The 11,819-nt window shown below is 39.3% G+C and overlaps 1 pseudogene; it reads right to left on the minus strand.

Annotated features, from left to right (window-relative positions):
- Positions 1-3,542: 3,542 nt before the first annotated feature.
- LOC118585558 lies at positions 3,543-11,603 on the minus strand (annotated as a pseudogene).
- Between the last annotated feature and the right edge of the window lie 216 nt (positions 11,604-11,819).

Below are 11,819 nucleotides of genomic sequence, written 5' to 3' on the forward strand. Positions count from 1 at the left end.
GTTAAACTCTGACAGAGAACTGCTTGATTGGGACAGGAGGATCTTGAGTTACAAGCCAGCATGAGTTATACAGCCAATGCCCACTCCTCCCCCAAGAAGCCCCATGAAAACAAAATTGTGTTTACAAAACCATCACAAGAATAAAATACCTTGGAATGATCCTAAGCAAGAATTTTTTTTCCCTAAAGGCTTTAAAGACTAGGTGAATGTCACATATCCTGTGTGCATGAGTCGACTTAATGTGAAGATAATAAGACTGCTAGAGCAATCCACAGAAGTGGTGCAATTACTATGAAAATCCCAGTGGTATTCATTACAGGAACAGAAAAATCAATCCAAAAATTTATGGGATCTTAGGCATTCTACACAATCAAATAAAATTCTACTTTTGATGATAAAAGTTCGTTGTTTCAGTAATTAATATATGTAATTACCAAGACTAGGATATGTGAAAAGGAAAAGAGAGCATTGGGTTTGGTCTTTTCTTTCTTGGACAGTCTTGATGAGTACTGCTTGCCTGGAGTATGTGCATACTTCCTTGGTCTTAAGCCTTCAGGTTTCAGTGAGCTGGATGCTTCTTCCGGGTCTAGCCTGCTTTCAGCTGGAAGATGTGTTCCATGAGATTCCTGCAGCATTTAAACACAGTACACTTCTAGAATGTAGGCTGTGATGCACAGAGATATCTTGGATTTGTGATACGTTCTCCATTGATCCACTCCTTACACAGGTTCCCTTCCCAGGCATTGCACATTAATCCTTCCCTTGTGCTTACCAATGCCCAAGTGCTGTGCTTCTGTCTGGGCAAACCAGGAAATAGCCATAGGCTTGTGAATGATCAAGTATCTCCAACCAGCTTCTGGACCTGCTGGTGGGAGTTCGCTCTAGCAAGCCCATTGGTCCGGGTGGGACCTCATCATATCTTCTAGACACAGCACAGGATCAGCATTAGACAATGGACAGAGTCTGAAGCTACAACCACAGTGGAGAAAGGATTTAGAAAATGGACTTTCTAAAAAAGTTGCCAAAACACTTTTTAGAAGGAAAAATAACTTGGAGGACTCAAAATTTCTGATTTCAAAGCAAATTACATAGTGGGAGCAATGGAAATGGCCCTAGCATGAAGACAATCACAGCACAATACATCAGGAGGCCCATAATAAACCCTACTGTGTATGGTCAGTGGCCTCTAGTAGGATCCACATACATTCAAAGGGGAACAGTAGCTTATTTAACCAGTGGTGTTGGGAGAATTGATACTCATATGAAAACAATAAAGTTTCCCACCATATGCTGCTTTACATTATATATAAAAATTAAATTGACTAAGGATGTAAACCGTAAATCTAAACTTGAAAAATTACAGAATAAAGATGAAAATATTCATGACCTAACAACACATACCTAAAATCCCAGCATTGGAGAAACAGAGACAGGGGGATACTTGGAGCTTGGAGCATGATAACCAGCCAGCCTAGCCAATTACTGACCTGTTCAGCAAGAGACCCTGTCTCAAAAAACAAAGTGAGAAAGTGGTTGGAGAGAACACCAAACATTGGCATCTGGCCTTCACATCCACGCACATCATCATCATCGTCATCAGAATGGAAAAAATAATACCTGCAAATTATGCATCTGTTAAGGGGTTAATATCCAGAATATATAAAGAACTACAACTTTATAAAAACAAAATCAACCTAATTTAAAAAGGACCAAGGACTTGGACATCTCCAAAGATGATTTGCAAATAGCTAGCAGATATGAAAACAGGTTCAACATTGAAGAAACACAAGTCAAAACCACAATATGGGACTAAAGAAATGGCTCAGTGGTTGACAGCCCTTGCTGCTCTCTAGAGGACCCAAGTTTGGTTCTCAATACCCATGCCACATGGCTCAGAACTATGTGTAAATACAGCTCCAGGGAAAACAACTCCCTCCTGTGGCCGTGATAGATACCCACAATGTGTACATAACCCACTACACAGGTACACACACATACACAAAATAAAAAAAAAAATTTAAGATATTATCCCACACCCTTTGGATACCTACTTTGAAAAAAGAGAAAGAAAAAAAAAAGTGTCCAAAAGTGTTCTAGAGACTGGAAAAATGGACACCTTTGTGTACTGTTGGTAAAGTGTAAAGTAGTAAAACCACTATAGAAAACCATATCAATTCCTCAAAAACTTTAAAAACACAACTCCCACATCATCCAGCAATCTCACTTCTGGGTATATCTCAAAGTGGGGTCTCAAAGAGGTATATGCACACCTAGGTTCATAGAAGCACTGTCCAAACTAGTCAAGAATTGATAATCATCTTTTATCTACAGATGCACAAATAAACAAAATGTAGTATGTGTATATACATACTGTGGAACATTATTCAGTCTTGAGTAGGAAATAAATCCTGACACATGCTTCCACATGAAGGAGTCTTGTGGGCATCATAATGTGAAATAAGTCAATCACACTAAGACAAATGCTGCATGATTTCATGTTTCTATTTAAAGTAGTAACTTCTTAGAAAAAGGAAAATTAGTGTTGACCAGGACTAGGGGAGGGTAGAAGAGGGAAACTTCTACATGAGGACAAAGGTTTGTTTTTTTAAGCAGTGTGTTTATCATTCCACAGAAAATCAAGACAGAAGACACAGTTTAAGGAGAACAAGAGCATAGGCAATTGCTATCCTACAAACACAACCTCCGTTTATGGTAAAAAGCCTTTCAAGTCTTTATTCCCACATGGAGGCTCAGACCCTCTGGCAGGTTTTGCATGATGGTCTGACTCATCAGTACAGTGACTGCAGCAGTAGTGGCCAGTCTGATAGCCCTGTATTTTCCTAGGTGAAGATCTATAGCACCAGTTTCCAGTGTGTCTTTTACAGCAAGAACTTTGTCCTCAATAGCTTACCCAGTACTTTCTGTCTTCTTGGTGCACTACACAAAGGTTAGACCTTATTTCACTGTTCTTAACTCAAGAATTTTCTGTCAATGCCCATGGAATAGCTTCAAACACTTCAGCAACATTCTTAATAGCATATTGTTGAAGTCCAGGACATGTATTTCCATATGATGTGATCTGTGTGGCTAATTTTGTTTCTGTTACCCTCCATCAGGTATAAAACATGCCTTTGAAAACTTAAGTATCACTACCTACTGTGCTTTCTATATCACCCATCAGATTCTCTCTAGAATCTCAAAGAACTATAGTAAAAATGGCATCCCTTTTCATGCTTAAAAATCATCACCTCTGTGTCTCCAATTTCTGAGAGCTAAGCTTGTAACAATTCAAGGACAGGGATCAGTCTAGGAAGAGCTGTAGTGCCAACAGTTTACATCTTCTGAGATCTTGTCTTGAATCCTGCTGGATGTCAGAGGAACAGCAGGTGGCAACTGACTTCAGGGGATTTGTCCACCAGGAAGCAAAGTTCCAATGGGTGAATCTCTGTTAGAGGAGCAGCAGAGCCCAGCCTTTTCAACATGATATTTTGTTCACACAGTGAAGAGCCATTTCTGCCACTTTGCGACCTTTCCTTCTGGTGCCTGCCCCAGTTATGAACCCACATTTTCTTCTCCGTCACTAAAATCCATCAGCTCTTCAGTGGTCTTGGCAAGCACTGTCCCTTGGTCTCTGTTATGTCATCAGAAGGACAAGTGTAGACTGTTATTTCTGCATCATTGACAGATTACTTCCCCTTCAGTCCCCTTCTTAAAACACATGCCATGAAATACTCAAAAGGAATAGATGCCAGAGCCCAGCATTTCACAAACTGATGTTATAAACACGAAAATAGTCAGAATCAAGAAAATAAATATACATGCCTCTGCAATAAACTTGGCCAGAAAGCTTCATTACCATATTTTTTACTCATTATGGAGGTATGAAATAGAGATGGCATCCATCAACATCCTGAAGGATTGTTCCAGAGAAACAATTCAGGGAAGACTTTCATGGGCTTGTACAAGATACTTCACAACCTATGACCTCTGCAACCGATAGGCCAATGCAAGGCCATTCTTCAGAAAGTTCAAAGAGCGCTCCAGCAAGTACTGGGACCCAGTGCATGCCATCCCAGCCTTTGGCTGGCTCTTGCACACGAAAGGCTGTTGTACAATCATTTCTGCAGCTCCCTTAAACTGGTTGCTTCATCATGTGTCACAAACAATTTGTCATTTATAAGTTCAACTTATAAATGACTGGAGAGCTGACTGGCTGCTCTTCCAGAGGACCTGCATTCAATCCCCAGCTCTCACATGGCAGCTCACAACTGTCTGTAACTCCAGTTGTAGGAGATCTGACACCCTCACACAGACGTACATTCAGGCAAAACACCAATGCAACATGAAATATAAATAAAGAAATTAAAAAATTTAAAAAGTTGAACATGGGCTTACTAGACTACAGAATTCTAAGTATATTTCTAAACATTTAAACAAACACTTGTATATAAATATATAACACTATTTATTCATCCTAATATAAAAAATAAAGCCCAGATTATTGATCAACTGTCAGATATATATACAATGTCGGTCTGTATAATGGGATATAATTAGTCATAAAAAGGAATGAAGTACTGCTATTTGCCATAGAACATAATAAGCCTTGGCATCATTATACTAAGCAAAATAAACTAATCACAAAAGACCATGTATTTATGATTTCATTTCTGTGAAATGTTCATGAATGATGGATCTGCAGAGCCAATGGATTAGTCAGTCACTGTTAGGTACTGATGGGAAGGCAGCCCAATGACAGCTGAGAGGTAACATCTTGGATGGAAATGTTCAGAGATTTAACAGTGGTGATCACTGTGCAGCATCAAGAAAATATGAAATTTTTCTTGTTGAAATTTCACATGTGAAGCAAAGGAATCTTATTAAATTGTATCATAATAAAAATGTTTGCAAACTCATACAATATATAAAAAAGACACACCATAACCAAGTGTGTTTGATGCAGAAATGCAAGTGTTTTAATATCCAGAAGAGTCAATCAGTGTGGTTCACATGAAAAAGGAACAGACAAAATAATAATCTATTAGACATTAAAAACTCATTCAGGAAAAATAACTAGGAAAAATGGAGTCCATAGCACTTATCATACTTAATAGTGAAAAATAGATGTTTTCTCTTTAAAATTGGGTAAAAGACAGGACACTTTTACCATGTCTATTCAACATTATACTAGACAGCAAAATAAAATAATAAAACATAAATCCATATGAATTAAAAAGAATTAAGTGATCTTCATTTGCAAATGGCATAATGATGTATGTAGTATATTGTAAAGAATTTATTAAAGATTAGACTTTATAAAGGTATTTAGCAACATCACAGGATTCAAGATACATGGACAAAATCTGTTTTATTTCTATATACTAGTCACAAAATACTATACATGAAATTAAAACAAATTCATAATGATATCAAAAATAATTTTTAAAATAGTGCAATACTGATAAGTCATAAATTCTGCTGCGAGGGAAATTTAAAGATCTAAGCAAGCAATATATGTTATGCTTCTGAGATAAAATTTTCCTTATTTCTAAAATGACAATTGTCTTTCATATTAATATATACATTTAAAGCAAGGCTTCAGAACAGTATTACTGATTATGCCATCAGATCATTCCTTGTAAGACATGGTGCTGTGCAGCTGCCCTTGACCCACTGGGTGCGAGGCTCCCAGCTGTAGTAAAAAGTGTATGAAGACACTTCTGTGCTTATTTTATGACTTATTCATTTTTATTTTATGTGCATTGATGGTTTGCCTGCATGTATGTTTGTGTGAGGGTGTCAGATCTTGGAGTTAGAGATAGTTGTGAGTCGCCATGTGGTTGCTGGGAATTGAACTCAGGTTCTCTGGAAGAGCAGCCAGTGCTCTTAACCACTCTCTTCAGTCCCCACTTCTTACTTAATTTGACAGAATCATGAATATAACAGAGCTGGGAAATAAACCCCACACAGTGGGCTTCTGGTCTATTGACAGAGGTATCAATATGATCAGATTGGCCAGGGTAGCCATTCAAATTTAAATTGAACCATAAAACTCAAATGGTCTAAACTATAAAATACACAGAAAAGTAGGAGGGAGTCTTAGTGACCTTCAGTTAGGCCAAAATTTCTTAAGATACATCACAGAACTTACCAGTTGAACTATATCGGTTTTTGGTCAGGGGAAAGAGAGGGGGAGGAGGGGAAGAAAAAGGGAGAGAAGGAATGAAGGAGTGCCGGGAAGAAATTGAGAAAATGTAGATATTCCAGCACACACACACACACACACACACACACACACACACACACACACACACACGACAGCAGAGGCAAAATTATGAACAAAATATATCTGGAATAAAGGACTTCATCCAGAACCTATTTTAAAAGTCTTATAACTTAAGAAACAAAGCAAGAAGATAGAAAATTCAGTGTCAGCTTGGTCTACAAAGCAAGAGCCTTCTCAAAAAAGTTTGAAGTTGTCTACATAGCCCTGTGACATGCTGTATCCTTTAGAAGTCACAAGGAAGGATGCAGTTGTGGAGATCTGTCTGGGAAAAATGCAGAGTCAGCAGTTTCAAGCAGAATAGTCTCGAAAGGACCCAATTTTGGATGGATTGTTATTTTATGGAAATGGTCACCAAAATGGAGATCACTTTCAGAACCAAACGATTCTTAAATGTGCTGTGACAATGGAGAAACTGAAGTGAGGAGGCTCCAGAAGTCATCAGAGGCTGGGAAATTGGTGGTATCTGTGTGTGCTGTCACAGGCTTTCTGAATGGATCTGGCGAAGCATATACACCAACTGACTCTCCATTGACTCCCTCATTCCTCTGTAGGGATACAAAATCTTGTGATGTGACTGTAAAACAGTTTTCCTGTAGAACATAAGGCACTTGAAGTTCTTGCTCTGAACATCTGCACTCAGACTCCACAAGGCAAACACAAACTGTATTGTTCCTGTAAGCTTCTGAGTCATCGGGACAGGCAGACTGACTGGCTTCAGCCTGCCTTCAAGTAAGTCTCTGTGCGGAAATAACTCTCTGCTGAGCTACCTGTTCCTGCTATGCTTCCTTCCTTGCTCATCTCCTTACAAAAACCAGCTGTTCTGCCAGGCCCAATGCTGCTCGTTATTATATGAGCTGTACCCATTCACAAATTTCAGACAAAAACCTATTCGACTATGTAACTAGTTTGTTGAAATTCTGTCATTCCGCAGTTAGAGATCAAAGAATACTTGACTCCTACAAGATACTCAGCCTTCCAGTACAGGTGTTTGCTGGCATGGAGCCAGCCAGACTGGACCGCCTAAAGCAGACACCTCTACTCTGAGAAAAAGGGACTCACTCAAATTTACTATGCTGTGCTCAGGAAGCACGCAGAATCCAGCTTCTCACGTATACATCACACTGCTATGAAAAGTTAAGGAGAAAGCAGGAGGGTTCAGAGAAATCCAAAGACTTCTCTTAATGTAGACTTCCCGGCTTCTTTTGGAAACCCTGTAGGGTATCAACACAGTTTATGTCACTCATCCCAGGTAATAGTAGGACACAGGAATGAACATTTCTCTTTCGCTGCTCAATAGTGACCCAGTCAGGAAACCCCCAAACTGAATGCAGCTGAACATCTGGACAGCCTCACTGCTCCACGGGAGAGCAGCAAGGTGGAGCCTGTCTGAGGCCAGCCTCTTTCAGAGACCCAAGAACAGCACAAGCCCAGCACAGATTATAGTTAAAGGGAACATTCTGGAAGGGGAAATTGAGGCCCCCTGTGCACTAATCCTGCATATTCTCAGAAGAAAGATAAACAATTTAAATGCCATTCTAAGGCCTAAGATTCAGTGTACACAACTGTCTAATTTCAGACTATCATCATCATCCTGCAAATAAGCCTGTGCCCATTAGCAGATGTCCCTCACTCCCCACCATGCACTCGTCAGACTTTGCCATGGCGTTGCCCACTCTAGACATTTCTTACATATAGAATCATACTTTAAGACTAGTTCTTCTCCTCTACCATGTTTTCAAGATCATTCATGTTGTAGCATCTTATTTCATTGTTTTAACTAGTATGTGTAATTACAGCGTCTTCCTCCCTACCACCCTCTGAAGCTCCCTTTCTATTTTACACCACATGGTCTATTACTTCCCCTTTCTCCCTCTCATGGTCCTCTTTCCAGTTTTATAGCGAGTAGCTACTATACTCACACCCACATATACATGTGTGTATAAAAATCAATAGCTAAGGCCTGCATATAAGAACAGTTCCTGAGCCTGGATTACAATATTTTCTAGATCCATCCATTCGTTTTTATTTACAGCTGAGTAAAATTCAATTGTGCACATTTACCATCTTTTCACTATCCATTTATCTGTGGCTATGTCCAGTGTGTCTATTTCCTTGTTCTTGTAAATAGAGCAGAATAGACACTGTGGTGATTTCTGTGGTAGGGCATAGAGTATTTGTGTGTATGTCCAGGGTGTATACACAGCTCACATGGTAGTTCTATTTTTACTTCTTAAAGGGCCCTCTGTACAGATTTCCATAACGGCTGCACTAGTTTACACTCCCACCTCTAGTGAATAGGGTTATTTCCCCACAACCTCACCAACATTTGTTGCAGTTTGTTTCTTTATGACAGATGTCTGAACTCGGATAAAGATCTCAAAGTAGTTTTATTTTGCGTCTCTCTGATGGCTAAGGATGTTTTTTGGGGTTGGGGATTTAGCTCAGTGGTAGAGCGCTTGCCTAGCAAGCACAAGGTCCTGGGTTTGATCCTCAGCTCTAAAAAAAAAGATATTGTAAGGATATTTTTTAAAGAACACGTTGACATTTTTTATTAGCACTTTACATATTTCATTCCCTTTTGTTGACCAACACCACTGAACTGTGTAGCTACATATCAGCCAGTTGGCACTTGCACTGTTTCTGCTTTTTAGCTATTAATGTTTTGGTATGTTTTTATAGAAACAAGTGTTTTCCATTCTCTTGAGTATACCTAGAATTCTTAGCTCACATGCTACTCTGTGTTTAATGTATTGGGGAAAGGCTCATCTTTTTCCTAAAGCCAGTGCGAGAGTTTACAATCCTTCCCACAATGTCCAACAGTTCACTTCTCCACAGCCTCAGCAACAGTGGTCCCTCCTCCTCCTCCTCCTCCTCCTCCTCCTCCTCCTCCTCCTCCTCCTCCTCTTCCTCCTCCTCCTCCTCTTCGGTGCAGAATCAAACCCAGAGGGTCACATGCATGAAACAAGTACTGTCACTGAGCTACAAACTCAGCTCCTGTCCCACTCTGATAAGAGCAATGCAGTTAAGGTTAAGAAAGTCGGTTCTCTCAGGTTTATTTACAATATCCTATTAATGGTGTTGAAGGTCTTTCCTTATGCTAATTGGACACTTAGAGACTAAGAAACGTTAGGGAAATGTCTACTTCATTTATTTAGAACCTGGGTTATTAAGATCTAGGAGTCCCTAGGCCAGCAAGAGGGCTCAGTGAGTAAAGACACTTGCTATAGAAGCCTGATAATCTGAGTTCAATCTCTGGGACCCACGTAAATGTGAAAAGAGAAAATTAAAGTTGTCCTCTAACCTCCAAGTATATGCCACAACATGCACACTCACACACACATATACATCATGCACACATACAGTAATAATACATTTTTTAAAGATCTAAGAGTCTATTATATTCTCTGGATCTATTACATTGTATGTTCAAAGTCTGCTATTACACTAGCTTATGTCACATTCCATTAATTTTCAAAGTATGTTCAAGTTCAGATACATATTTTTACAAGTTCAGATACATACTTCAGATACATACTTTTACTAAGTACATCAAAACTTCACCATAAATTTGAATTGCAAATAAATAAATAAATAAATAAATAAATAAATAAATAAAAAGCCATGGTAGCTTTCTCAAATAATTCTATAAGGTATAGGTGAAGAGACTTGCAAACACATATGTAATGTATGGATCCCATCTAAATACTGACTTGAAATATTGTGTAAAGGAGTGTAGTTTACATACTGGTTACTAACACTAAGAAACTACTGGTAATTAAATAGAAAAATAAAAGATGGTGATGTTTGAAAATCCTTAGACTGAAATAATTCCTACCCAAATAATTTGCTTTCTGGGAATTGCTTCAAAATAAATCAAGGTTCCAAACACAGGTAGCATGCATATAAGTTAAGATTTCCATGAACCAAGCACGTTGAAATGGACTTATTACACTATTTTTCCTTTTTGAAATTTTTCATTTAAAAATTTAAAAGACACAACCGCATAGAAAAGCACAGGTTGTCGTGTTTTATTTGTTTGTAGTAGTAGCCTGAACTCAGGGCCTGCCTCACATGCTAGCCAGGGACTGTCTGCAAGGCTAGGCTTCATCCCAGTACCCTTCAGCATGTAACCAGGGACCACTTTCGGCTGAAGTAACCTTATATAACTGCACAGGTGCTGAAACCGAACAGTAACAAGATCTTTAAGAATTTAATTAAAATCTCAATGGTACCTCAAAAGTAAAAGATCTGAAAACTTAATGAAATGATAACTGCGGGTACTTCATGTCATTTTAATGACCCTCACCAGCGAGAGTCTACCATCACTTACACTTTGTCAGCCAGAGTACCAGCCGCCAGCGCCAACCCTCAAACTCCTCTCTCCACTCACTCACCTGTACTTGCTTCAGCAAACACTGGCTCTGTTCCCTAGACTAATTTTACTTCTTTTCGCCATTTCTACAGCCATTTCTCAGGCCTGCTGAAAGTCACCCAGATTGTGTATCTTGTAGATAAGAATGCTAATTTGAAAAATAGTATCCCCCAGTATGGGCTTGTATATGAAGGACCGGCAAGGATGTGGGGAAACAGCAATACTTGTGTGGTGTAGAACATTTCTAAATGGTACAGCCACATTTCCAATGTTAAATATGTTAGAGAAATTAAAAGGGATCCACACAAAGACACTAGAGGAACATTGACAGCATCATCACTTTTTAAAAAGTAGACACATTAAATGTCTACCACAAATGAGCACAGAGATGGGGTCTGGTTTACCCCACAGTAGAAGCATGCAGCAGTCTGAGGAGCTAACCACATACATGGTACAGAAACAGCACACCACAAGGTGATGCAAAAGTCTAGGAACTGCATGAGTCACCCCAAGAGGGAAATGTATTCAGACAGCACATCACCCGGGTTGCCTAGGAAGGGACAGAAGCGGCTCAGGGGACACTTCCAGTCAGGTGACAATGTTCTAAAACTTGATTGTGATGATACAATGCTCGAATCTGCTGAGCCGCTGAATTGTGTCCTGCTAATGACCTGAGCTTTACAGCACATGGATAATCCTTTAATGGAGCCGTTTCTGGTGTTGACACCACTGAACTGTACCCTCGGCTTCCTGTGAGCTTATGAAGAGCTGTGAAAACTAACGCTGAGGAAGACTGCTATAATAAGAACTAACGAGAGGACACAGTCCACATTTGCTTGAGAGCGTTGCCTGCAAAGGACGCCGTCTCTGCATCCTGTTCAGTGATGGGTACTGTCTGCGGAGCCACTTCCTCCACTGTTCACGGCAGCACAGCACTTCGGCCATTTTACACAACTGTTTCCCTCTAAACTTACCTTGTCACTATTTTCTTTTGGAAAATTTCTTGCTTGATATCACCCAATTTTTTCATTAGACAAAATTTTCTGAGTAGTAACCCCAAATAAAATTTTAATATTTGCACTGAAGATGCCTTTAAATACACACTTTCTAGATGTAAAACGGCTGTTCTTTCTCTTCTTCCATATCTGCTAATTAAGCTCT

Source organism: Onychomys torridus, chromosome 6 (assembly GCF_903995425.1).
Source record: "Onychomys torridus chromosome 6, mOncTor1.1, whole genome shotgun sequence".
Lineage (NCBI taxonomy): Eukaryota > Metazoa > Chordata > Mammalia > Rodentia > Cricetidae > Onychomys > Onychomys torridus.